Source organism: Saimiri boliviensis, chromosome 14, assembly GCF_048565385.1.
Source record: "Saimiri boliviensis isolate mSaiBol1 chromosome 14, mSaiBol1.pri, whole genome shotgun sequence".
Taxonomy (NCBI): domain Eukaryota; kingdom Metazoa; phylum Chordata; class Mammalia; order Primates; family Cebidae; genus Saimiri; species Saimiri boliviensis.
The window spans coordinates 23,511,448-23,535,833 of record NC_133462.1 but is presented as its reverse complement, the minus strand read 5'-3'; the positions used below and the strand labels follow the sequence as shown (position 1 = coordinate 23,535,833).

General features: G+C 44.8%; 1 long non-coding RNA gene across 2 annotated transcripts in view; it reads right to left on the bottom strand.

The window, feature by feature from the left end:
- Positions 1 to 680: 680 nt before the first annotated feature.
- LOC141581005 (uncharacterized) overlaps positions 681 to 24,386 on the bottom strand; it is a 94,445-nt gene continuing 70,739 nt past the window's right edge. For both annotated transcript variants that reach the window (XR_012513400.1, XR_012513401.1), the window contains exon 4: positions 681 to 8,453. This is a non-coding gene — a long non-coding RNA (uncharacterized LOC141581005). The remainder of the gene's footprint in view (positions 8,454 to 24,386) is intronic.

The window sequence follows — 24,386 nt, the reverse complement described above, 5'->3', positions numbered from 1 at the left end:
TTCATAAATATTTTTCCAATCTTATTCTCATTTTCAACTTTTGTTCATTCCACATGTTTATTCTTCTAGATAAAAGGTGTGAAATATTTTTACATTTGCCAAAAATTTACTTAGAAGGTTAATTTGGATTTCATTACATTTATAGATTGACTTAAGGAAGAAATCATTTTCCAATTCTGTATTCCCATTTATTAAATTTTTTAAATTATCAGTAATATTTGTCTTCATTTTCTCACAGACACTCCATATTTAAAAAATGCTGTTCAATATTTCTATTTAATAATTGTGTTTGTTTGAAATACAGTGAAAGACAACTAAAGATGCTCAAGAAGACACACTGCCAGCCACAGTGCCCAGTCATCTCCAGGCAGCACAGGAAAACTCTTCTCTGTGGAATTCCAGGACTCAGGGACCTTTTCCTGCCTCCTGGAATTCCACAGTCCTTCTTGTATGTTGTATAGTCTTTCTGCTCTTTAGTATTGCAAAGTTGACTTCTATTTCATAAACTTCTGAGCAGGTATACCAAGAACTACAGGGAGACATTTGCTCTTATCAAATGATAATGTAAAAAACTGCAGCCTATATCTGACATTTCTCCCCATGCTATCTCTCCCCACCTCCCCACCCCCGTCCCTCCCCCATTTCCCCCAACAGACCCCAGTGTGTAGTGCTCCCCTCCCTGTGTCCGTGTGTTCTCATTGTTCAACACCCGCCTATGAGAGAGAATATGTGGTGTTTGATTTTCTGCTCTTGTGTCAGTTTGCTGAGGATGACGTACACCTATGCAACAATCTTGCATGTTCTTCACATGTACCCCCAAACATAAAATGCAATAAAAAAAAAAAACATACAAGGCCGGGCGCGGTGACTCAAGCTTGTAATCGCAGCACTTTGGGAGGCCGAGGCGGGTGGATCACGAGGTCAAGAGATCGAGACCATCCTGGTCAACATGGTGAAATACCGTCTCTACTAAAAATACAAAAAAATCAGCTGGGCATGGTGGTGCGTGCCTGTAATCCCAGCTACTCAGGAGGCTGAGGCAGGAGAATTGCCTGAACCCAGGAGGCGGAGGTTGCGGTGAGCCAAGATCGCACCATTGCACTCCAGCCTGGGTAACAAGAGCAAAACTCCGTCTCAAAAAAAAAAAAAAAAAAGAAAGAAAGAAAGAAAAAAAAAAAAAACAAAAAACTGCAGCCATTTAGTGGGGGTTGGGGGATAATTTTTGTGTCCCTGACAGAACAGCATATTTTGCATGAGTTTTCTTTGCATTAGTCCTGAGCACAATACACTATGATCACTGTCTTTTATAAAGAAAAGAACTGAGGTTTATGGGGTTGATGCCACTGGTATAAGGCAGTCTGAGTGAAGAGCCTACGCACACAAAACTACACATTTGTGCCTCCTTCAGAGTAAATAGTTTTAAGACTAATGTGGATTTTTCCTGCACTATTCCTCTCCATCAGGGTTCGGAGACAAAGCCACCATAATGGGTGCCCTCATCCAATACTTCTTCAATACTTTTCCTTTCTGTCCCTCTAAAGGCTCTGATTTCTCTCTAAACATGTAGATGAGAAGCCTGTGTAATGAAAGACACAAATGATAACATCTCCCTGGAGTCACAAAGGTCTCTAATCACCTTCTTTATTACTGATTCTTAGATGGCTTTCTAACATATTTTTGCTTAGGTTGCACCTACATTGATTTAAACTCAGGACTCTCTGCACATAACCATCCTGCTATACTGTCTTTTGATGATGAGGTTCTTTCCTTCCCCAGCATTGATGCCTTTCTGTCTTTTTCTTGCCTGATAGCATTGGCCATATCTCCCAAATAATGCCAAATAATAATGCTGGTAGCTGTCATTCTTTATTACTCTTAGCTCTTAATATATACATATTTTTCAATGTTTTATATGCAATGGTTAAACATTTTTTACAAGTTTCCAAAGTATCTTCCTAATCTAATTCTTTTAATAGAAATCATTTTTAAATTTTATTAAATGCCTTTCAGCCATTGAGAAATTTTTTTTCTTTCCCTCTGTTCTATTGATATGGTTAAATACATTAATAGAGTTCCTAATATTGAATCACCTTTGTTCTCTGAAGAAAAAGTTTCCTTGGCCATGGTAGCATTTTTTTATTATAATACTGATTTAGTGCTCATATTTTAACATTTGAGAATTCAAATCTATACTCCTAAGTGAGAGAGTCTGTGGTTTTCTTTTTCACTTTTGTGTCTGGTATTAATATCAATACTTTGACAACTTGCTTAAATAAATTATGAAGCACTTAACTTAGGGTTCTCCTACTTACTGAAGTTTTGAAACAGCTTGCCCATGTTTGAAAATTGAAAAACATTTTAGAGGAAAGTCTTCTACAGGTTTTTGTGTTTATCCTTCATTTATCATTATTTTTTAATACCATGTATATTTAAGACCTATTAATTCTCTGCTTTCATGGATTAGAATTTGTAGTGATTTCATTATGTTTACTTTCTAAATTTCATTAGTTACAGATTTTGGAGCCCTTTTTTTATCAGTTATTTCTCCTCCAATTTAGAAGGCATAGATGGAGCTTTGCTAGGATATATACTATTTAATATCTACATTAATATTAATGTGGATATTAATTTTCTTAGTAAGAGGTACCTATCATTAGACAGAACGATTTTTAGCAGAAATTCCTCATGATTTATGACATGCATCTTTAAACTCTGACAGTGCTTTGATCATTTTATTGAGTCCTGGGAGAGAGGGTCAGAGACTACACAGCAATCCCCATGGTTTCCAGGACTCCGCTGTAGCTTTGAACTGTGCCCAATGTTGATTTGACTTCCTAACTAAATTGCTCATTCTTCAGTTCTGAATCCAACACTCGCTTCCTCGAGGAGGCGTTTCCTGTTACATCCTCAGAGGTTTAGTTTCTTCCAATATGCCCTTCCTGGCATCCTGGATATATTTTTAAAATAATATTCCTCCCCTTCTAGAGTGTAAGTTCCATGAGATTTAGCACTAATTCTGCCTTGGTTGCTGTCCTGTGTCTAGGGCACTACCTGGCACCTGGTCTTTAGTGGGCTGTACATAATTTTTTGTCCTGTGATTTCTAGAGGGCAGAGAATTCTTACCATCTTTTGTCTCATTTCCCTGAATGCAGAGCAGATGCCCAATAAATACCACATTTCAGAAAAATACATGGAATTGATTAGTTTTTCATTTTCCAGTGACTCTACCTCTTCAGAAACGAAGTTTTTCTCTCCTCTACTTTAGATTATAAGACTCAACAGATGGAAGTGATCCTGATCCACATAGATTATTGGACCTCAGCCCCTGACAATAATTTGTTGATGCTGATTCAGGTACATAAATATTTAATTTTCAAAAAAAAATAATTTCAGGAAAATTGATTTTTTTCTTAGGGTTTTTTGGGTTTTCCTTAATTGTCGCAAATATCTCTAAGAAAAAAGAGTTGTTCCTTATGTCTAAGCTTATTCCTTCATGTTGCAACGTCAAAACATTGGTCTTTGTTTTCACCCTGAGTATTTGTAGATATTCCTGCTATAATTACTTCTTGGCCAAAGTTTTACTTGTCTGACAGTGAGACAGACAGAAAGACAGTATGCTCACCTTTAAACCCAAGGGAATCCCTCTTTTCCTTTGGAAGATTAGGGGCAGATCCAGCAAACAGAATTCTTTGCAAAGGCCAAGAAATCACAGACAGAAACCACATCACAAAATTGTCTCCTGAAGTCATATCACCCTTCCTCCAGAACTTGCAAAGGCCAAATAGACAATTCCCTACGTGGCTTGGAAAATTTCTGACAGACTTCCTTACCTCCAATTCTCTTTTCTTCACCAGTTAAACTCAGGTCTCACCATTTTATCTAAAGCACTGATTTACAGCTCTGAAGACTTCTGTGGTATCATACCCACATCAACTGTCATGACAGTGAGTCACGGTTAGCCTCTAATGTCTGCTTGCATTAGCAAAGTTCTGAGTGCGTGATACTTAAGACTGGTAAGTTTGAAAACAGAACAGGCAGCAGAAAATATAGGTGCTTAGCAGACTCTGTTCTCAGGTAGTACAGGATGTTTTCTTCAGGAAAATGTGTGTCATCGTGAAGTATAAGGAAGTCAATTTCTTAGAAATAGAACAGGGTTCCATGCAGGATGAGAGAATGCTCAAAGTTGAGACGGAGGGGCCTGGATGAGTTGAAATCTGATTGACAGTTACAAAGAGGAATTCCTCTTACTTGGAAGAATTAGCCCCTTATATTGAGATTCCTGCCCAACTCTGTATTAAGATGGTTCACAGGGTTATGCCTTACCAATTCAGAGGAGCCTGGTGACCTCCTCAAGACAGTTCTATCCTAAATAACCCTGCACTGGCTTTGAAAAACAGTAAGATGCTCTCTGAGATAACTTCTGATCCAATTATCCTAGAATGACAATGATCAGGGTAGCCCATTCTAAAGGGTCCACACTAGAGGCTCAAAATGGATGTAAGAAAACATCCATTTCTCCATGAGTCACCAAACTACAGGCTTTTAGTGGATTCCTTTAAAGTATGTGGTGGCCATCCCTTAATTACCCATCAAAGCATCCATTTTCCTCATTTTCTTCCCCAATATCCCATCTTTTCCACAGGGGTCCTTATGGCTCTAACAAAGCAAAGTCCATCCTCAGCTCAAGGCATGGAACATAGGGCCCCAGCTGAGACAGCCAGGATACCAGGATACTCCACTGTCCCACGCAGAGAGACTGTTTTAATGATTGGAACTCACCTTGGCTCATCCAATCAGGGGGATGCATGGGAAAAGAAAGCTGTCCAGGGAATTGTTGGCAGCCAAGTTTATCTGTGAACATGAGATGAGACCAATCTATAAAAGGCAGAGGCAAGACCTCGGTGATGAGTTTGAGCCTCTAGATTAAGCCTGAATTGAGTTCTGCCCAATCTCCAGACAGTAATTAACTGATAAATTCTCTTCCCTGCGCAAGCCACATTGAGTTGGGTTTCTCTTCTTTGCAACATGTGCTCTAACTGACGAGCACCTCTCTGATGCCACGGCTCCCATGCAAAGTCATTACATGCTTTCTTGGACATTTATTCCAAGGTTTGACAAGGGACTTCTCTTCTTCCCAGAAACACAAGCAGATAGATGTCTGGTTGGAGCGCTCCCTGGTGGCAGCAGGAACCGCACCTCACACTGAAGATTCCTCCTTTGGGTACGCAGGGAGGCTGAAGATGGAAGCCCCAGCACCCGGGTACCAACTTCGTGCCCCTCCTTCCCCCTCATCTGGCCAGCAGCAACCCTGTCATTTCCCTGCCACTGGGCTGGCTCAGACAAAGCTGTCGTGGAAGAGATTACAGACAGATGCTCTGGCAGGATTCAGAGACCCCGTGGAAGGAAAGCAGTCAGGTTTTCTCTTAAGCGACAGCCATCATTTTCAGCAGGCAGGATAATTGCAGGTTTGCCCTTCCCCAGTGCAAGCTATCTGAAGGTAAAACAATGGCGAGCAGCATGCGCTTGCCTCAAGGACGAGGGGAGAGGAGAGAAGGGAACAGAAGGACTCCATCTCCTTTAATTTATTTTCATAAAGCATGGGTTTTCCAAAAGGCCAAAGGGCCTCATTTGCCACAGCATGGTTGGGATCCGCCAACAGCTTCCCCAAACCGCCTCCTTCCCCATAATTCAATCAGAGTCGCAGATGGAAGCACTCAGCTGGCCTCTCCATGTTCTTGGCCCTTCCTGAATCCCTCCTCTCTTCCTCTCACGACCTCCACCAGAGAGGAAGGCTCACACCTGCCAACAAGCGCGCCTCCTCATCCTCTCCTTCCTCCACATCCCTGAGCTCCCATGAGGGCTCCACCCAGGGCCTTCCCTGGACATTGGTCCTCAGTCTTCCCAGCCCCAAACAAGGAGCAGATGCATATTCGATGGGGCAACAGGCAGGAGGGTCGCCAGGCAACAGAAGCAAGACCCCAAGTCTTGCTACTGGAGTCAGGATAAGTGCCTGGAAGATGAGAGACCCCAGAACTTGGATTCTCAGCCCAAAGACCACCGGGCATGTCCTGGGGTGAGCTCTGAGCCACAGAGGATCAGCAGGCCGGTGCAACCTCAGACATCGCTGGAGTGGGAAGCTGCCCCGGTGGGCTCTCCTCTCACTGCAACTGTCTGGGAGGAGCAAGGAATCAGAGTTGGAGCTCCAGCAGGAGGGAAGGAGGGACAGGACTGCTGCTTCTGTTCTCCTTTGATGAGGAAATGAAGGCAAAGGACTCTGCCTCCGGTGACAACAGAGATTTGTTTATTAGGGACCTCATTTTCTACAGCCCCAGGTAGAAAAATTAACCCATCCTTTTGCTGTAAATGAACAAAAATCCCCTCCCTAAGGTGTCCCATTTCGGCTGACTTCTTACTACTTCTGCTCTTGAGGAAAGGTCAGTGAGGTGGCATTCGTGTTTCTGGACTTTGAAATTTGGAGGCGATTTGTGATGAAAGATGAGGAAAGGACAGGTCTTTAAGAAAATTCCAGATGTCTGGAGCAATGGCTGAGTCCAGGGGGTGGGAATGGTCAGTGCTGGAGTAGTAAAGAGTTTCAGAGCTCAGAAGTGGAAGTTTTATTACTGGCTGGAAAGGCTGGCGGTGGTAGTCAGCTTGAGATTATTCAGTATCTTTTTTCCACCCTCACCCCAAGAGTATATCATCCTTAGAATTAATTTGGCCAAGCTGCTCAGTTCCTCCTGCACTCATACCTCCCAGGCTGCTAAGTCTGCCTCTCTCGGTCCGTGGACCCTGGACCCCTCCACTGGCCTCTGCTAAAATGTCTAGCTCTGAGCATCTCAGACACCAGCTTGTGTACCACTGCCCTTCATATGGGCAGGATGTGCCAACACGAGCCATCTAAAATGAACCCATTTTGAAGAATCAAAAGGAGAGTCCGAGTGGGGCTTACCCGACAAGCCAGCTTTTAAAAGCATCTTGCTATGAAGGGGTCACATCCTGGTGTAATGCTGGACAGTTCTTTTCTGAGGCCACCAAAGACCCACAGTGGATTCTAGCAATGGGGTCACACAGAGAAGCGTCCTGGGAGCTAGAGATTTCAAACACTCTCAATTCATCTCACCGAAGCACATCTTTCTTTGTGCTCAAACACACTTGCTCTACAGAGGAAATTGAGTCCATATGCACCATTTCTTGTAAACCTCAACTAACCACATGCTGTTTTCTGGACCATTTTAATTGTCCATGAAACCCTAGAGCTGTCTGTGGCATTAAAGGCACCCACGGAAATTAAAAGCATCACTGTCGCAGACCACACCCTTGGCATGTGGGTGGCCAGGCAGGCAGCACGGCGGGGCCAGGACATACTGTGAGCATTGCCGCTGACATGTGTGGCTTGCTGACGTTGAGTCCGGAACAGAAGGGCCATCACAGGCAGCTCTTATTTCTTTCTATTTCTTAAGGCAATGCTGCTGTAAATGCCTGGATTAGGAGTGTGAAGACCTGGTGTTGCCCCAGCTGTGAGATCTAAGGCAAGATCTCCACCTTCTGAACCAGCTCCTTCCTGCTTCACATAAGTCTAATGATACCTGCTTCATTACCTCGACAGTGCATTGCGAAGAGGATTGTGAAACGGTGAAGACGCACTTTTATCTGTGCCTGTGAAGGTGAAAGCCCAGTTGGTACCCAATTCCCCTCTCTCCCTAAGACCTCTAGTCAACAGAGCAGTATTGTCTGACATCAACACCACCAACAGCAGCAGCATTCATTCACTGCTTTAAAGCCACTTGTCTGACATCAACACCACCAACAGCAGCAGCATTCATTCACTGCTTTAAAGCCACTTGCTGCTTTCAACTGATTATCTCAAATATTCCTTCCAACACCCAAGGGAAGACAATGAGTGTGTTTATGCTTCCCATCAGAGGACCCCAGTCTTCATGGAAACCCATGACTCAAGACATTGGAGCCCATGGAGTGTCAGGGCTATCCCCAAAGCTAGGCACACACTCCTGACCTTTCTACTTCACCACTGCATTTCCTCTGCTGGTTCACACAGCCCTGGTACTACCTCAGAGGCAGCAGGTGCTCAGGTGGTGCTGGGGGGATGGCACATCTGCCCCATCAGTTCAGTTTCCCACCCTCTCTCACTGCTGCAGACCATACTATCACCCAGGAGCTCTGTTCTCATTGCATCTGGGAAGGCATGAGCAATCTACCCAAAGCTTTGAAATTGTCTTAGTCTGTTTTCTGTTGCTTATAACAGAATACCTGAAACTGGGTAATTTATAAAGAAAATGAATTTACTTCTTACAGTTGTAGAGGCTGAGAAGTCCAAGATCAAGGGGCTGCATCTGGTGAGGGCCTTCTTGCTTGGTGCTGCGGAGTCTGGAGGTGGTGCAGGCATCACATTGCAAGGGGGCCGAGTGTGCTAGCTCAGGTCTCTCCTCTTCTCCCTACAAAACCATCAGTCCCACTCTCATGATTACCCATTCATCTATTAACATATGAATGGATTAATTCATTCATGAAGGCAAGAGGTCTCATTACCCAATCACCACCTCAAGACTCCACTTAATACTATCACACTGAGGTATTTCAGCAGGAGTTTTGGAGAGGACAAATATTCATATCATTGCAAAGAGTAATGCGAATCTTGGCATTAGTGGAACTGAGCATAGGTATCCCCCAGGCCAGCCCTGGGGCCATGGGCAGAGGTTTCCAGCTGGTTCACAGGGATCAGCAGTGGTGTGAGCCAGGTCTTCTGTTTTAAGGGACACATAAAACACAGATGATACCTGCTAGCTATAGAAACACAGATTTCAGCAAAAATATATGGGTTCAACCAGACCAACAGGGGATAGGAGAATCAGGTCTGGCTTCACTCAGGGCTGAAATTAAGTTGCCAGTTCTGACTCCCTTCTCAAGCCACTCATTGTCCCAATATGCTTGGAGTTGCCTCCACCTCTGCATGGCCTGGTTCCCTTCTCATAGGAGGTGCACCTGCTTCAGAAGCCCAGACACAGATATCACTGGTCCCATTGAGTCAAGTAACCATGACATGGAGCTAATTGCTCTGCCTTGGAGAGAACAGACCAAGGTGACTGGCTGTAGCCTGAGATCTGTGCTTCATCTGTGGAGTGGGGTCAGGCTGAGGGAGAAGGACAAATCCATTCAAACCACATGGACAAACTGAGAGCAAGGGATGGGGAGTTCTCCAAGGGAAATTAAGATGAGTTTGCTAACAGACAAGAAAATGCAGCCCAGGTATCCCAAGACCCCAGTGACCACTGAAGGCACAAGCAAACTCTCATCTTTCTCTCAAGCACAAATTTGAAAACACTTTTTCTTTAGATGGTCAGAGAGTAGGCCAGGTGTGGTGGCTCATGCCTGTAATCCCAGCAGTTTGGGATGCCAAGGTGGGCAAATCACTTGAGGTCAGGAGTTTGGGACCAGCCTGGCCAACATGGTAAACCCCTGCCTCTACTAAAAATACAAAAATCAGTCATGGTGGTATGTGACTGTAGTACCAGCTACTCAGGAGCCTGAGGCACAAGAATTGCTTGAACCCAGGAGGTGGAGGTTGCAATGGGCAGAGATCATGCCACCGCACTCCAGCCTGGGTGACAGAGCGAGACTCTGTCTCAAAAATTAATAATAACTATAATACAAAGAAGGCCGGAGAGTAAACATTTGAGGCTTTGCAGGCCATAAGGTCTCAGTTGCAACTGCTTGAGTCTGACATTACAGTGTAAAATCAACCAGACAACATGTAAACAAATGACTGTGGCTGTGTTTCAACAAAAATTTGAGGGACACTGAAATTTGAATTGTATATCATTTTCACCTGTCACAAAATATTACTCTTTTTTTTTTTTCAACCACTTAAAAATGTAGTAGATAGGTGCAAAAGCAATGGCAGTTTTTGCCACTGAAAGTAAAAGACCGGCAATTACTTTTGCACCGTCCTAATAGAAAGCATGCCTAGCACACAGGCTGGACAGGCAGGCCAGGTTTGGCTCACAGGCAGTGGTTTGATGATCCTTGTTCCTGAACGAGGATTCTCAGGAGGTGGGAGGCAAGGATGAGGGCTTCTCACACTATCAAAAGGGCACACAGTCCAAGCGGAATTGTGCATCTAGGGAACATGGATGAGAAAGAGTTTGAAGGACCAAGCATGGTGGCTCATGCCTGTAATCCCAGCACTTTGGGAGGCCGAGGCGGGTGGATCCCTTGAGGTCAGGAGTTCGAGACCAGCCTGGCCAACATGGGGAAACCCTGTCTCTACTAAAAATACTAAAATTAGCTGGGTTGGTGGCAGGCACCTGTAATCTCAGCTACTCAAGAGGCTGAGGCAGGAAAATTGCTTGATTCCAAAAGGTGGAGGTTGCAGTGACCCGAGATCATACCACTGCACTCCAGCCTGGGCAACAGAGCAAGACTTCATCTCAAAAAAAAAAAAAAAAAAAAAAAAAACGCTTGAAGAAATCATCAGAACAAAGTGAAATTCTCAGTTTGGTTAGCAATTTACCTATGTCCTTTTCTGTACTAATTTACAGAGAGAAGTCTATTAATCATTCTGGGTGCAGAAAGGAAACCGCGTTCTCAGCATAAACATAAATTATCAGCCTAAAACTCAAATTCCTTCAGAGGGATGGGGCATGTTGAAAGTTTCAAATAGCTCAAATAGAACAAATGGATAAAGGGAGATAATGCATCTTTTGAAATACAAACCTGAAAAAATGTTATGCTCAATTACACTGACAAAAGATTTGGGATCCAGCAATATCCTCTGTGGAATTCTGCAGCTAAACAGGAATGCTAAATCACAAACTCCAACTTAAGCAAGAATAATATAGCCTAAGCCACATTACACGCGCATCCGCTGGGAGGCTGAATCTGCTCTGATGTTTACGAAGTGCCTCTCTTCCTCCCTACAAGAAGGTGAGCCTGCTGCTAAGACCCATGCATCGCCTAGCAGTCAGGCTTCCAAATTGAGCATCGAGGTGTCTTGGAAGGAAAGCAAGGTCAAGAGGTCAAGAGAGTTCATGGTGAGGCCTGGGGTGTGAAGGGGCAGAGTCTGGGTCCCTTGGAGGGAGGAGCCGCCATTCTAAGCAGCCAATGACAGGGAAAGAAGACACTGTGGAGGATGATCACAGGGGTCCACAGGGACAGCCAGGCACAGGCAAGGAGAACCATGACACTGAACTCAGGCCACTCCAGCCCCAGGACCGTCCCAGCTACTCAAGCTGGTACAGATTGTCCCATCCCTCAGAAGTCTCTAGTTGGCCTTCATCAGCCAGCCTCGAATTCCCAAAGCAGAAGGCTCTGTCTCATCTGCTTCATCTCATTCCACAGCACAGCCGGCACAGAGTAGGCATCTGTTTAGTACCCAGGAGGCGATGTCCTAAGAAGGGCATGTGAGTTGGGACATCAGAGACACAGAAAAGAGGTGCTAGGACCTACAAAAGAAGAGCCACCACTGTCACACTTTGCAGAAGGCCAGCTGAGATTCTGTGTGAATGTCAATGTCACCACATGTGTGGAAGGCTGGTTCTTAGAATTTGTAACCCTGGGTATCCTGGGAGGGAGACAGATGGGTTAAAAGAAAAGAAGAGAAAAAGGAATTTCGAAGAAATGGTGGAGTGGTTCTTCTCTGTGTGCTTCAAAATGCAAATCTGGGCCCTGCAGATGTATGCTGGGGAAGATGGTTTGAGCTGCACGTAGGGTAAGGAATAAGGAGCTTGGCAATGCCCGCGGCTGCCTTATGGAGGATGGAGCTTCCTGCCACTTGAGCTGGTTGTGCAGTGGTAGGAAAATCAGCCCCAAGAGTGAGTGCAACCTTGGAAGTAGGTGAAAGTAAGGATATGAGTTATGATCAGCTTCGGACATTTTGTGATTTCTGGTATGTCCAGCTTACCATGAGATCTGAATGGAAACAGACTCAGGAGGCATAGAGAGGTGTGTTTAGTAGTTAACAGCTGCTTACGCTGAATTTGAGGATACAGCATGACCTCCTACCAATTCTTCCCCCCCAGCTTCATGTCTAGAGTGCAGGCCCTTGTGTAAGGAATCCAGGTGTCCAGGGCATATGTCTATGCAGCCAGGGGCAGTAGCGTGGTGAGTTGTCTGAAACTCCATAGAGCACAGACCTAGGAACCCCACAGGTGGGTCCCCCTGCCTTAGGAGGCAGACCGGGCCATGCCTGGTGTGCCTTCATCAGGCTGCAGGAGAGGAGAGGTAGCCAGGCTTCAGGGGAGTCCCTCCCCACCCCACAAGAAGGGAGTAACATGGTCAGAGAAAGGCTGGAAGCCGCCTTCCCTACAGTGTGCCCCAGAATCTCCCAGAAAAGGAAGGGACGCTTGCCTTCCTTCCAACAAGAGCTTTGCGGGGGTCTTTGGAAGCCAAACCCATTCCTCCAGGGAGGCCACGGTCCTTGAGGTTTCCCGAGAAGGCACCGAGGACACATGACAAGCAGCTCTTCAGCCATCTGCTGGGGAAATACCAGAGTAAATTAAAACAAGAGTGGATTTGTGACTTCTGTCTTTTCCAAAAAGATAGCGTTGGCAGGTTTATGAGAAAACTATTCCCAAACACCTTGAATTTATATGGCACGCTTATTTCAAAAGCTCTTCCACATCTGTTAGCTCTTTGAAGCCCCTGGAGGCAGGTAGGGCAGGAAGGAGAGCTGGGTGGAAGAACAGGATCACAAAGGGGCTGGGCACCTTGCCAAAGGCCTCATGGTTCCCTGGGGAGAAGTGGGGGTGGCACCCTGCACCCTGACCCCTCACACATGCTCAGGGGCTGCTCCTTCTTGCCTGGAGAGCTTCGGCCAAGGGCGTTATGTAATAAGGCTGGAAGCAAAGTGACCACCTCAGAGCAGGGCAGTCAAGCACAAGGATGCCCTGGGAGCACCCCTTTCTCATACACACACACAGCCCTGCACCCATGTGCCCTGCAAATTAGCCAAGGTTTAGAGGTAATGGCTCCTCATACAGAAACAAACAGAAGCTGATTGACAAGGAGGCCCCTCATAATCAGTGCTGCAGTAAACTCTACTAATTATGGTGTCAATTGGTAACATTATAAAGGTTGAAGCTACATAATGAAAAAAGAGCATACACACAGGCAGAGCGAGTTCAGCAGATGTAATTACAGGGTGACATTATTGGCAAATAGTATTTTATGAGGTATTAACAGGAATGTGGCAGGAACACATTCCAAAACTTACAGGCCCCTCAGGAGTGGAGGAACCCAGAACGGGCCAGAGAGCCAGCCCCTAAAACTGTAGTGTGCCCAGCTGAGCACTCGGGGGGAGCCCCTGAGGTCTTCTTGCCATCTTCCAAAGGACAAGATGCTTACAGGTGAATCCCTACCCAACCCTTGACCTCTAATTCCTTTCATGCTCCATCATATCCATGTTGCTTGATGGTCCTGAGCGCTTTCATCCTCATATTATAAGATCTTGGACTATTCAAACAGAGGGCACCATAGATGCCATCGACCTTGTCAGTTATTCTACAGTGGGCGTGGGAGAGGAGCAGAAGCCTGCCAGTTCATTCTAACAATATTTATTGGTGTTCAACAGTATTCATGGAATTCCATGCCAGGCTCTGTTCTAGACGTGCAGAGCCTATGCCCCTGCTGTCACGGTGTTGACATTCTATGGGAGATCGAAGAAAAACACACAAGATAATACCAGGTGCTAAGAAGATAACTGAATGGAGTGATGTGGTAACAGGTGGCTAGAAGAGGAGAGCTCATTAAATGGGAGGTCCAGAAAGCTGCTTTCTGAGCCGAAACCTACAGCGGGAGAGGAAACATGCCACTTAAAGGACACCCAGCTCCGGAGCAGCAGAGAAAGGGCAGAACACAGGTGTCCTCACGTGCTGCCCAGGGTCTTTCCATTGCATCAGGCATCCCAACCAGTACTTGGGCCAGAGGAGAAGAGAAATTACCAACTCTAAGGATATGGGGGACCATAGCATTGTGAAAGCTAAAGGAACATTAAAGATCACATGGTTCAAAATCCCTAATACGCAAAAGAATCACCTGTGTCATGTGTCATGAAGGAGCTGATTCTGTGCGTCCTTGAAAAGGCATGTTTCCGCTCCTCCTGCAGGTCTCCGAATGGATTCAGTTCTCTTGCAAAAACAAACAAGCAAACAAAAAGGTAGCCTGGAAGGTGGGGAGGCAAAAACTCCCACACAGAAAGGAAGCTACAGCAAAGAATTGAGAGACGGGGACAAGAGGCCAGGTCTGGAAGAGCGGGGCAATGCCTGGTTTCTCCCCGCGAGATGAGAGGCGTGGCCAGCTGTCTCGGTCTTGTTTGCCAGTCAACAAACCTCTCTTAAAAGTAGTCCCAGGGCTGAGCGCAACGGCTCACGCCCGTAACCCCAGCACTTTGGCAAGTCGATGCAAGCGGATCACTTGAGCTCAGGAATTCAAGACCAGCCTGGCCAACATGATAAAACCCCATCTTTACAAAAAATACAAGAAAAAAAAAAAGAAAGAAAGAAAGAAAGAAAACTTAGCCAGGTGTGGTGGCATGCACCTGTAGTACCAGCTACTTGGGAGGCTGAGGTGGGAAAATCACTTTAGCCCAGGAGGCAGAGATTGCAGTGAGCCGAGATCAAGCCAGTGCACTCCAACCTAAGCTGCAAAGCGAGACCCTGTCTCTCTCTCTCTCTCTCTCTCTCTCTCTCTCTCTCTCTCACACACACACACACACACACACACACACAAAGTGGTCCCTAAAACCCTGGGAGGAGGCTTAAAGTCAGAGGTCAGCCCTTGTTCTGTATTCCGTCACCAGCTCTGCCTTCAGCTCTGTGCTTGTCACTGTTTCTCAGGTACTAAGATGTCCTCTGAGCTTGGACAGCACCCAGACATGTCCCAACTAGCTTTTCAGTAGGTGCTTTGGCCTGAAAGAAAGCCAGGGAAAGAGAAACACAATGGCACGTGGCATTCTGAAACACTGCCATTAAGTTTAATGCCTTCGTAACAAAGAATACCACATTTATTATCACAAATAAATCCACAGATTTAACACCCATCAGGCTTTAGATTTTATTTTTCCATATAAAATAAATATGGCCAGAGTATAAGATTATGGCAGAACCATTATTTTCTAAAACTATTTAACTTAAGCACAGCCTAACTGCCCCATGCTGTACACCTAGGCACATGAAGGGACCATCCCACTCCTGGAATAACACTGGTCCTGCTGACTGCAAAAGCCAACAAGGTAGACTTCCCCATGCAACTGCTGGGTTTCGTCACTGTTTAATGAATTGTTGCACTCTTTATAAGATAAACAATAAATTGCACATGATTTATCATGTTACTCAATAAATCATGGGACAAATCATTAGGCAGAGTGATAAAATCAAGTGTTTTAGAAATAAGTTAATCTATGATGCCAATGTGTAAACTAAACAGTTGCTTAAAAACCCTATTTACTAATCATTTTTACATAAAGAAAGATTAATGATTATGTAGATTAAATGTGTATTTACTCCTATAAACATCAGACAGCCATGTGCCCCGCTGGCCTTTTCTTTTTAGCAAAGGCCCTCCAAAAGCATCCCTCTCGTAACAAAATTCCATTTGGGATTTGACGTGACGGGGAAGGGAGGCTGGAGAAGGCAGGGCAGGAGATCGAAGTGGTTAATGAGAAGCATGTCAGCGAAGGGGTCTGGTGCAGAAGCTGTTCTCACCGTAAATTTTGAACTACGCTAATTAACACTTGCATTAGGGCTTAGAGACAGGTTCCAATGCTGCTTGCTTCTCCCGTCTGCCCGTGACCTAGCGCTCTTTCTCGCTTGTGACAACTATGTTTATAGCTTCTCTGCCCATCGAGCTGGCTGGCACATCGAATTACCCTCAAGAGTCCATGGGCATCACGTCACATTTGTGTGTCCGATATCATACGTGACGAGTCATGCCACCGCCAGGGCCTTTAATGCACATCCCACAGACAGCCGGACCCCAGAATGCATAGGCAGATATTAAGCTAAATCTTTTTGGAGTCAAGCTTATTTCATGTCAGTTACACAAACATATTGGTTCCCTTAAAAGAACAAATGCTTCGTGAGTAAGGAAACGACTCCAGGACTGAAACCTGAGAAATCATGCTCCATGTCAATTCAGCCCTTCCTTCTGAAGGCCTTTCATCTTAGGGAAATGAGGAGAGAGACTTTTTGGCTTCTAGAATATGAATTTTGGACTAAATTCATTATAAACTCTGGACATTATTAACCAATGTCAAGGGAGACAAAGGGAATGCCCCAGCTAGTGTAACTGGGAAGACAATCAGAATATCAGAGAAGGTGTTTTTCTCTCTTGCCACTAAAAAAATTTCATTTTGAAACGGCTAGTTGCATATGATTCCTCTGACTTTGAATTCCTCTAGCAGAACAAATCAGATCCTGGAGATGATCCTAGCAACACAGAGGGAAGTAAAGGCATTTCGACGTGTTCTAACACCGTTGCTTTTGCATGAAGCCAATCGTGCCAGATTGATTGAGGAAGTGCTAATCACCCAGGTTTGGGAACCCCCATTCCTGATGCCCAGCAAAACAGTTGTTGAGAGGTTGAGTAAAGGATGGGAGAAGAGAGAGGTTCCCACAGCCGCACTGTGTTATCATTTTTCTGACAAGCTCTAAAAAATGAAATGGATAAATTTTACTGACAACTTCAGCTTCAATGAACTACCTGAAAAATATTGCCTCCAAGGCAGAAATCCAAGACATAAGCTTTTGCACGTGGTCTTTAGCCCTTCCCAAGAGGCAGAACATGAGGGGTTACAGGAGAAACAGAACAGGAGTTCCAGCCCCTTGTACGTGGCCTTCCCCCGAGAAGCCGCTAGCTGCAAAGCAGAGGACAGCGCTCAGACGTGGAGAAACCGAACCCAACTACCAAGATTAAACAAGAAAACGCTGCAAAGCAAGTAGTGTTTCTAATGCCCAGAAAAGAACAGACCAAGTAACAGCCACACCGTATCCTCTCTTCCCTTCTTCTTATCCAACCCACCTCAAAATCTACCATAATTCACATTTCAAATACCACCTGTGTCAGTCAGGGGGAGATTGAGTTTTGCTTCAGTAACATAAAAGATCAAAATCTCAAGTAGCTTAACGTGAAATCTTATTTCTTGCTCCTGTAACGTCATCCAGAACGTCATCCAGGGAACTGGCTGGGACAATTGTCTTCCCCGTGGTAGCATGGCAATTGGTTTACTGTTATCCTTCCTAGCATTGCAAAATTTCCTAGTAACTGAAGAAAAGAGCACTCAGAAGCAGGTGCTCCAATCCTTTCACCAGAATGGACACACCATTTTATTGGCCTGAATGAACCATGTGGCCATGCCTAACTTCAACCATGGGAAAATACAACTCTCCATTAGCCAGAAGTAGAGAAGAACCAAATCTTGATAAATATTCATCAGGTTGATCACACAGCCCACTTCCCAGACACCTTTCTCTGCAGCCACCCCATTCCCTGCAAAATCTGAAAAGCAAAGCTTTTTATTTGTAGGGCTCACTTCCCAGTATCTTGCTGTCACAATGGGGACTGCTTCCATCCTTAGAACTGTGGTTTATCTGATCTGTCAGGGATAGTGAGAAGCACGTGTGTGTAGAGCTCAACTTTGCAAAGAAGCAATACCGTAACCAAGAATATGAATTCTAGAGCCGGATTGCCTACCCTTGAACCCCAGGTCTGCCCCTTACTGCTTCTGTGATCTTGGGCAAGCTATTCACTTCTCTGAACCTCAGTTTGCTAATCTGCAACATGGGACCAGTTACGGTGCCTAACTAGTAGGGTTGTTGTGATGATTAATTATGCTAATATTCATGACAATCTTGGAAGGATGCCTGGTATGGAGTGAGGGCGATAGATGTGTTTTCTGTCTGTAACTATAATGCTTCACTATCAACAAAGGGGACTCTACAAAGAGCACCACTGGACTGTTGGGTCATTATAACTAATCTGAGAGCCCGTCTCATTCCCTGTACCCTTCATCCCAGACAGAGGCCAGAGGGATGTTGTGTTTAAAGGCCAAGAATGTCCTTCAGAAACGAAATTTGGGTAAGTGGTGGTGGTGGTGGATTATTTGCTCTGCATGTAAAAATGGGAGGATTTTGAAAGAATGTGGCAGAAACAGTCATGTCTGCCAAAGAGTCCATATGTCCCATACATTCCCCAGCCTTCTTGTAGTTAAGGGGGCCTTATGGCTAGCCAAAATCAGCGAGCTGGGGCAGAAGTAACATAGCCACATTCCGGGCACAAGGTCCGCTTGCAGATTCAAGGTCCTCCAGAATTCTGCTGTCCCATCACAATAACTGTTATGTCACCACATTGTGAAGGCAACACCTGGATTGCTGTATTACACCAGAGGATGCTTGGGTCCGAATCCTGACGGTGGAATTGCATGTGGGAGAACTTTTGCTGAGTTAACCCTGGATGTTTTAAAATGGTTTGCTGTGATGGCATATCCTAGCCTAATCTGACTGGTAAAAGGAGTTTGGCTCCTAAAAGTAACAGCAAAGAACAGAGAAGATGGTCAAGCTAAAGGTTCTAGAGAGGCTGAATGTTTCTTAAGACCAAGAGTAGTTCATGACAATTTTAAGGCATTTTGTATTGCTATAGTGGATATGCCTTCTATCTCTCCTTTTCTGTTTTTCTTTTACTGTGTTTAGTGTTTTATAAGTTTTTGCACGGGAAGAGTAACTAAAGAAAGAGACTGTACTCTATATTTAAGCTGACACCAGGACAATGATAAGAAAGAGCTACAAGTCAAAACCTGAGCCTTGCAGTAAAAAGTTAGAGCTAGACATACTTACGGTAACATCACAATACGCCCTCTCTAGATATTTAGAGGGGGCCTTAAACTTTCCACAGGATATACAGCAAAAGATTAGTCAGTCTGATTCTATCTTAAGAGGTAGGCTGAATTTAGCTCACAAAAGCCTAAGTTAGGATGAACAGTAATTAATATCATCTCATTTACAGATGACAAGGAAACAAAAAAGATTCAGAGAGACTGAGTAACTTTCTGAAAATCACCCAGAAGAAAAGGCAGCAGATCCAGGACTAGAACTCAGATATTTAGCTCCTAAGATGATTTTTATATGTAGGCCAGTCTCAGTAGAGTCAAGTTGGTCCATCATCCTCATGTTGCCAAATCCAGAAGTCAATTCTCAGGCCTCAGTTGTTGGACATACCTGAAGCATTTGATGAAATTGATTGTTTCCTCTGGAGAACTGTTTTCATTTGGTTTTCAGAGCACAATACTCTTATCCTCCTGCAATACTGGCTGCAACCTTTTAGTCGCCTTTACTGAATCTGCTTCTTGTTTTCTCAATCACCATGTTGAGGGTGCTTCAGAGTTCAGTTTTTGTTCTGTGGGGAGAGGGTCTCATTCTGTAGCCCAGGCTGGAGTGTAGTGGCACCATCATGGCTCACTGCAGCCTCGAACTCCTGGGCTCAAGTGTTCCTCCTACCTCCCAGTTTTCTGAGTAGCTGGTACTACAAGTGTGTGCCACCATGCCCAGCTAATTTTTGTATTTTTTTGTAGAGACAGACAGGATTTTGCCATGTTGCCCATGCTGGTCTCGAACTCCTGGGCTCAAGTGATGTGTCTGCCTTGGTCTTCCAAAGTGCTAGGATGATAGATGTGAGCCACCATGCTGGCCCCAGAGTTCAGTTGTTAGATGTCTTTTCTATATATTTATCCTCTTGATAAGTTCATCTAGTTTCATAGCTTTAACTGCCATCTGTATGCTGATAAACCTAACAAATGTATAACTCTAGGCCTCTCCTTTGAACATCAGAATTGCATCTCCAGCTGCTACCTGGCACTGCCACTTAGCTGTCTAATGGGCATCTCACAGATTGAACATGTCCAACGCTGGGCATCCAATCTTCCTCTCTTCTCCAACCTACTTCTGAACAGGTTTCTACATTTCAGCCAACTGTAGTTCCAACCTTCCCTTGCTCAGCCCAAAACTCTGTAGTCCTCTCCAATGATTTTATTTCTCTCTTATTCTGTATCCATGACACTCCTTAGACTCTTTGCCCCAACACCCAGCACCTTCTCTCATGTTACCTAATTTAGTTATTTAATTTATTTACACTTTATCTCCCTTCTACTAGAAAGTGAGCTCCAGAGGAGCTGGGAGAATTTTCTGTGTCCTAGGGCATAGAACCCTACATACAGGGCACAGAGCAGATGTGCTGTAACTTTCGTTTGATGAGATGAGTGAATAGGTAGAGCTCATGTGCTCCGCAGCCTGACCTGCCACCGTCCACTCTCTGGGTCTAGTCAAGATCTGGCTGTTGAATTCCTTCTCACCTTGGTTTTCTCTCTCCACCAAGGTGCTTCAAGCTGGTGTCTTGAAGGACAGGCTTCCTCACTTCCCTGCCAGCTCCCCTACATCCTACTGCTTAAAAATCCTTCCTGGCTCCTGCAGCAGCAGATCATAGGATTGTCTCTGCCCCTTTATCAGCCTCAAAGCCCTGATACGCTTTTTCCTTCAACAGGCTCATGCTCTGCTTGATTGAAACTGGGATTGGAAATTTTATGGTCCAGAAATCCCTCTTCCTTTGCTGTGACATCTTTTTTCCTGACTACTCCAATCTATACTGAACTGACTTCCCGCATACCTAAATTATTTTAGGGCATGAATAATAAAAATCAGCATTTACATACATTTCTCCCTGAATGTTTGTAACAACGTTAGAGAGATATTATGATTATTATTTTATCAACAAGAAAACTGAGGCCCAGAGAAGTTAACTAGTTAACCAAGTTACTGTGAGATAATAGAGTAAAAATTCTAATGCAAATCGGTCTAAATTCAAAACTTATGCCCTTGACCCTTTCATACTTATTTTCAGAACCAAAGTTAAATTCTTGGTCACTTCTAAGTGTTTCCTGGAAGTGGGATTCAAGTTCCCAGGGGGCTCATACATAGGAATGGTCATACCGCCAATCTGTCTGTGACATCTTTGGAGCCTGGTTTAGTGGAGACTTTCTGGCACATTCACCAGGTTTGCTGGGCTTTGGTGGGAAAGGAAGAAAATAGGACAACTTTATGAATCATTATATAAGAAAGAACATCCTGATATGAAACCGCCCTCCATGGAAACTAGAAAACCCTACTCCCTTTCCCTCCTGCTTCACTAGTGCACCTTGGTGGAAACCACAATGGCACATCCATGCTTATTATGCTGGGAAAGAAAGAGCTAAATAGGTGCATTTTTTTTCCAACCAAATGATTTTTCTTCTCCGTAAGTGATATTTTCAGAGACTCGTTACTGAGGAAGCAGCCTCCTATAAATCTGTGACAGTCAATATAAATCTGACCATCCACCTACCTATGTACTCAGTCCCAGGGAAGACACAAGTCTCTCCCTTGCAGGGATTATGAAGAAGAAGGTACGAGTGACAAATCAAAGAGAAGGTGAATGACTATATTCATACACTGTGCTTCTAGTTTGTAAGGCATGTTCTCATACATTTTATAGGCACAGTACTAATGAAGAGCTTTGAACAAGTTCATAGACTAAGTACACAGATGATTCAGGGTTCAAATCCAGTTCTCAGACTCCAAGTCCAACACTCTTTGCACCAAGACACACTGGAAGGTTCCACCTTGATGCCTATATAAGTAATACACTCAGACAATAGATGGGGTCTGCTCTTATCTCCTTATTAATTGCCTTTTGAGGGTCAAAACTTAACTACTAGCTGCTTTGTGATGTTATTTAGGAGTTCCCCAGGGACTGGCACCTTGCCTTGAGTATCCAACATGGCTGGAATCCCTGGATAGTAGAAATTACATCTAGCACATTATTTATTTCCAGAGAATGTCCAGCAATGCTCTGGAGACACAGCAATGCTCAGAGGCCAGCAACACTCTCCCCTGGCCATGCAATCTTCCTCAGCTGTGTTTCTCATCCACACAGAACTGGCTCATCTTCAAACCAGGTATGCAGTAGGTGCTCAATAATCATATGATAGATGAGGAAATATGGAGCAAATGCAATTGTGGGCTGCAGCATCTCTTATAACTCTTTTGTCTACACCCACCCCCTTGACAATATCATTCCTTCTCTTGAATATGGGACATGGGTCAGTCCTGGGAACAAGAGATGGCATGAGCATGCATCCAGCAGCCATGGGAATCAACTGCAGACCCTTTGAACATGACATGCCACTCACATTTTTTAACATGATGGAAAATTCCACACCCCCATGACGACGACCCTGTCTCCAGCCTTTCCACCCTCAGATTGTCTCCTCATCCTTGATGTCAACCACCAACCTTTCAGACCAAGGGTTGGGACTCTGCCATATGGGATGCCTTTGATTACAGTGGGGGTCACTATGAACAAGGATTGCAGAGTTGCTCAGAGGAGATAAAAAACCTGCTCCATCAAGCAGCCAGTCCATGCCTAAGCCAAGAAGAAAGCTAAGAGTCTCCACTCCCACTTTATGATCTAACCACTAGACTGAGCTCCTGTTACTTGACAAAAATGATTTGCTTTTAATTAAAATAGGAGCATAAATTATTTTTATCCCTGTATTATTGGGCGGTAAGTAAATTCACAGTAACTCACTGGATTTTTTAAAATCTATTTTAAATATAAACACACTGCCATATTTTCTGTGGGTTTGAAAGCTTATGTTAAGTTTGCAAATAAGTCAACTCCATAAAGATAACATCTTTCCCTAAAAAATGTGTTGCAATCTAATGGCATGCTATGGAAAATTAACATCTTATTAAGAAAATATATGAATTCTCCCCCTGTTGAAAAGGTCCAAGAAGCGCTGAGCTCCTTACCTGCCCCTGAGACAAGATGGACTGATGAGGCAGCCTCCAGGTCTCCAAACCCAGGCAACCCCCACCCCGAGGGTGTCCTCTGTCACCCTCACGGGACTCACATGCAACAAAAAGCTGTGATTTTATTTTAGGTCATGCTGAACTCTATTTTCAAACTTACTCTGTTACGTGTCTGACAGGTCTTGTATTCATGGAGGGACCTGAGTTACTTTGGTCCACCCTGAAAAGATGCCATCTCAGACAGGCTGCTTGGGAAGGTGCAGTGATCTCCCAGCCCAGCTTCCTGTCTGAGCACCAGGGATCCAGGTGAACCCCCATAAGGACATTAACAGCCAGATCTCATGTGGCCATAACAATTAGAGCTCGGTGACGGGGCCAGAGACCTGAACATCTAACCCATTGCGAGGTACATAAAAGCCCAAGGCCACAAAGGGCTATGTATCATCTTTAGACGCAATGAGAGCTCACTGGGCACTGCTCCCCAAGTGAATTCCCTTCTGGTCCTGCTATCTGCTGCTCCCCACTCCACTGAAGAGTGCTTTAGGAGCCTAGCAGATGGACCTAGAACCATGGCTCTTTCTTGTGCTTCAATAACACATGTTTTCAACACCCTGCCCTGGGCCCGAGCCTTTGAGGGGTTCCACTGATGCCTCCTCTAAGCCTGCATTAAACTTGCCTCCCTTCCTCCCCTTCTCCGACCACTGGTCTTCAGAAATCATACCCAAATAAAAAGACTTATGTAAATATGAAAAGGGAAAAGCTGTCAAAACCTGCATGAGTTGTTTAAATACCATGAATAAGAACCAGTAACAATAGGCACATCAATGAAGATGTGTTTCCTTCAGACTTGGCCAGGTGCCACCCAACGCGAGTCCCCCAGAAAATGCCGTTCACTCCGCAAAGAAGGGAGCTCGGCTCACCCGCCCCTTCCCAGCGCCCCCTCCCCAGGAAAACATTTTTGACAAGCCACTCATCTAGAGCCATTTCCCACAGCTTTCCTTTCATTTGCATTCTCATTAGAATAATGTGATTTCGCAAAATGGGAATGTGTGTAAGTCCCCACCATGAGGAGGAAACGCTGCACCCCAGACTCCAGGAGACAGGGGCCAATCTGCCCTTGGGGACACAGGGCAGCCAGGAGGAGCCCGGCCAGCGCTTGGCATGCGGCACCAGCCAGGGTCACTGAACACCCGCAGTGACGTCACAGCCAAACAACCGTGACCTTATGAAAATCCTTGGAATTGACCCGAACCGGAAAGGAGGTTTCGAAATGAAAGAAACACATCCTCCACCATTTGAAAAACAGGCCCTGGAGTAAAACAAAGTTTTTTTGCAGAAAATGGGAAAAGGATGCCTTTCGCTTTCTCCTACGCCTTTGTTTTCTTGAAGATGCTTGCCCCTAATTTGAAATTGCCACATGCCAACTTTTAAAAGTGCTATAATGGAATCAGTTTCTCTAGGTCATTCCAGGGCATGACTTATAAAATAATGCTTTTAATGTACCCACTGTGTATGTGTGGTGGGGGTGGTATGTGCGTG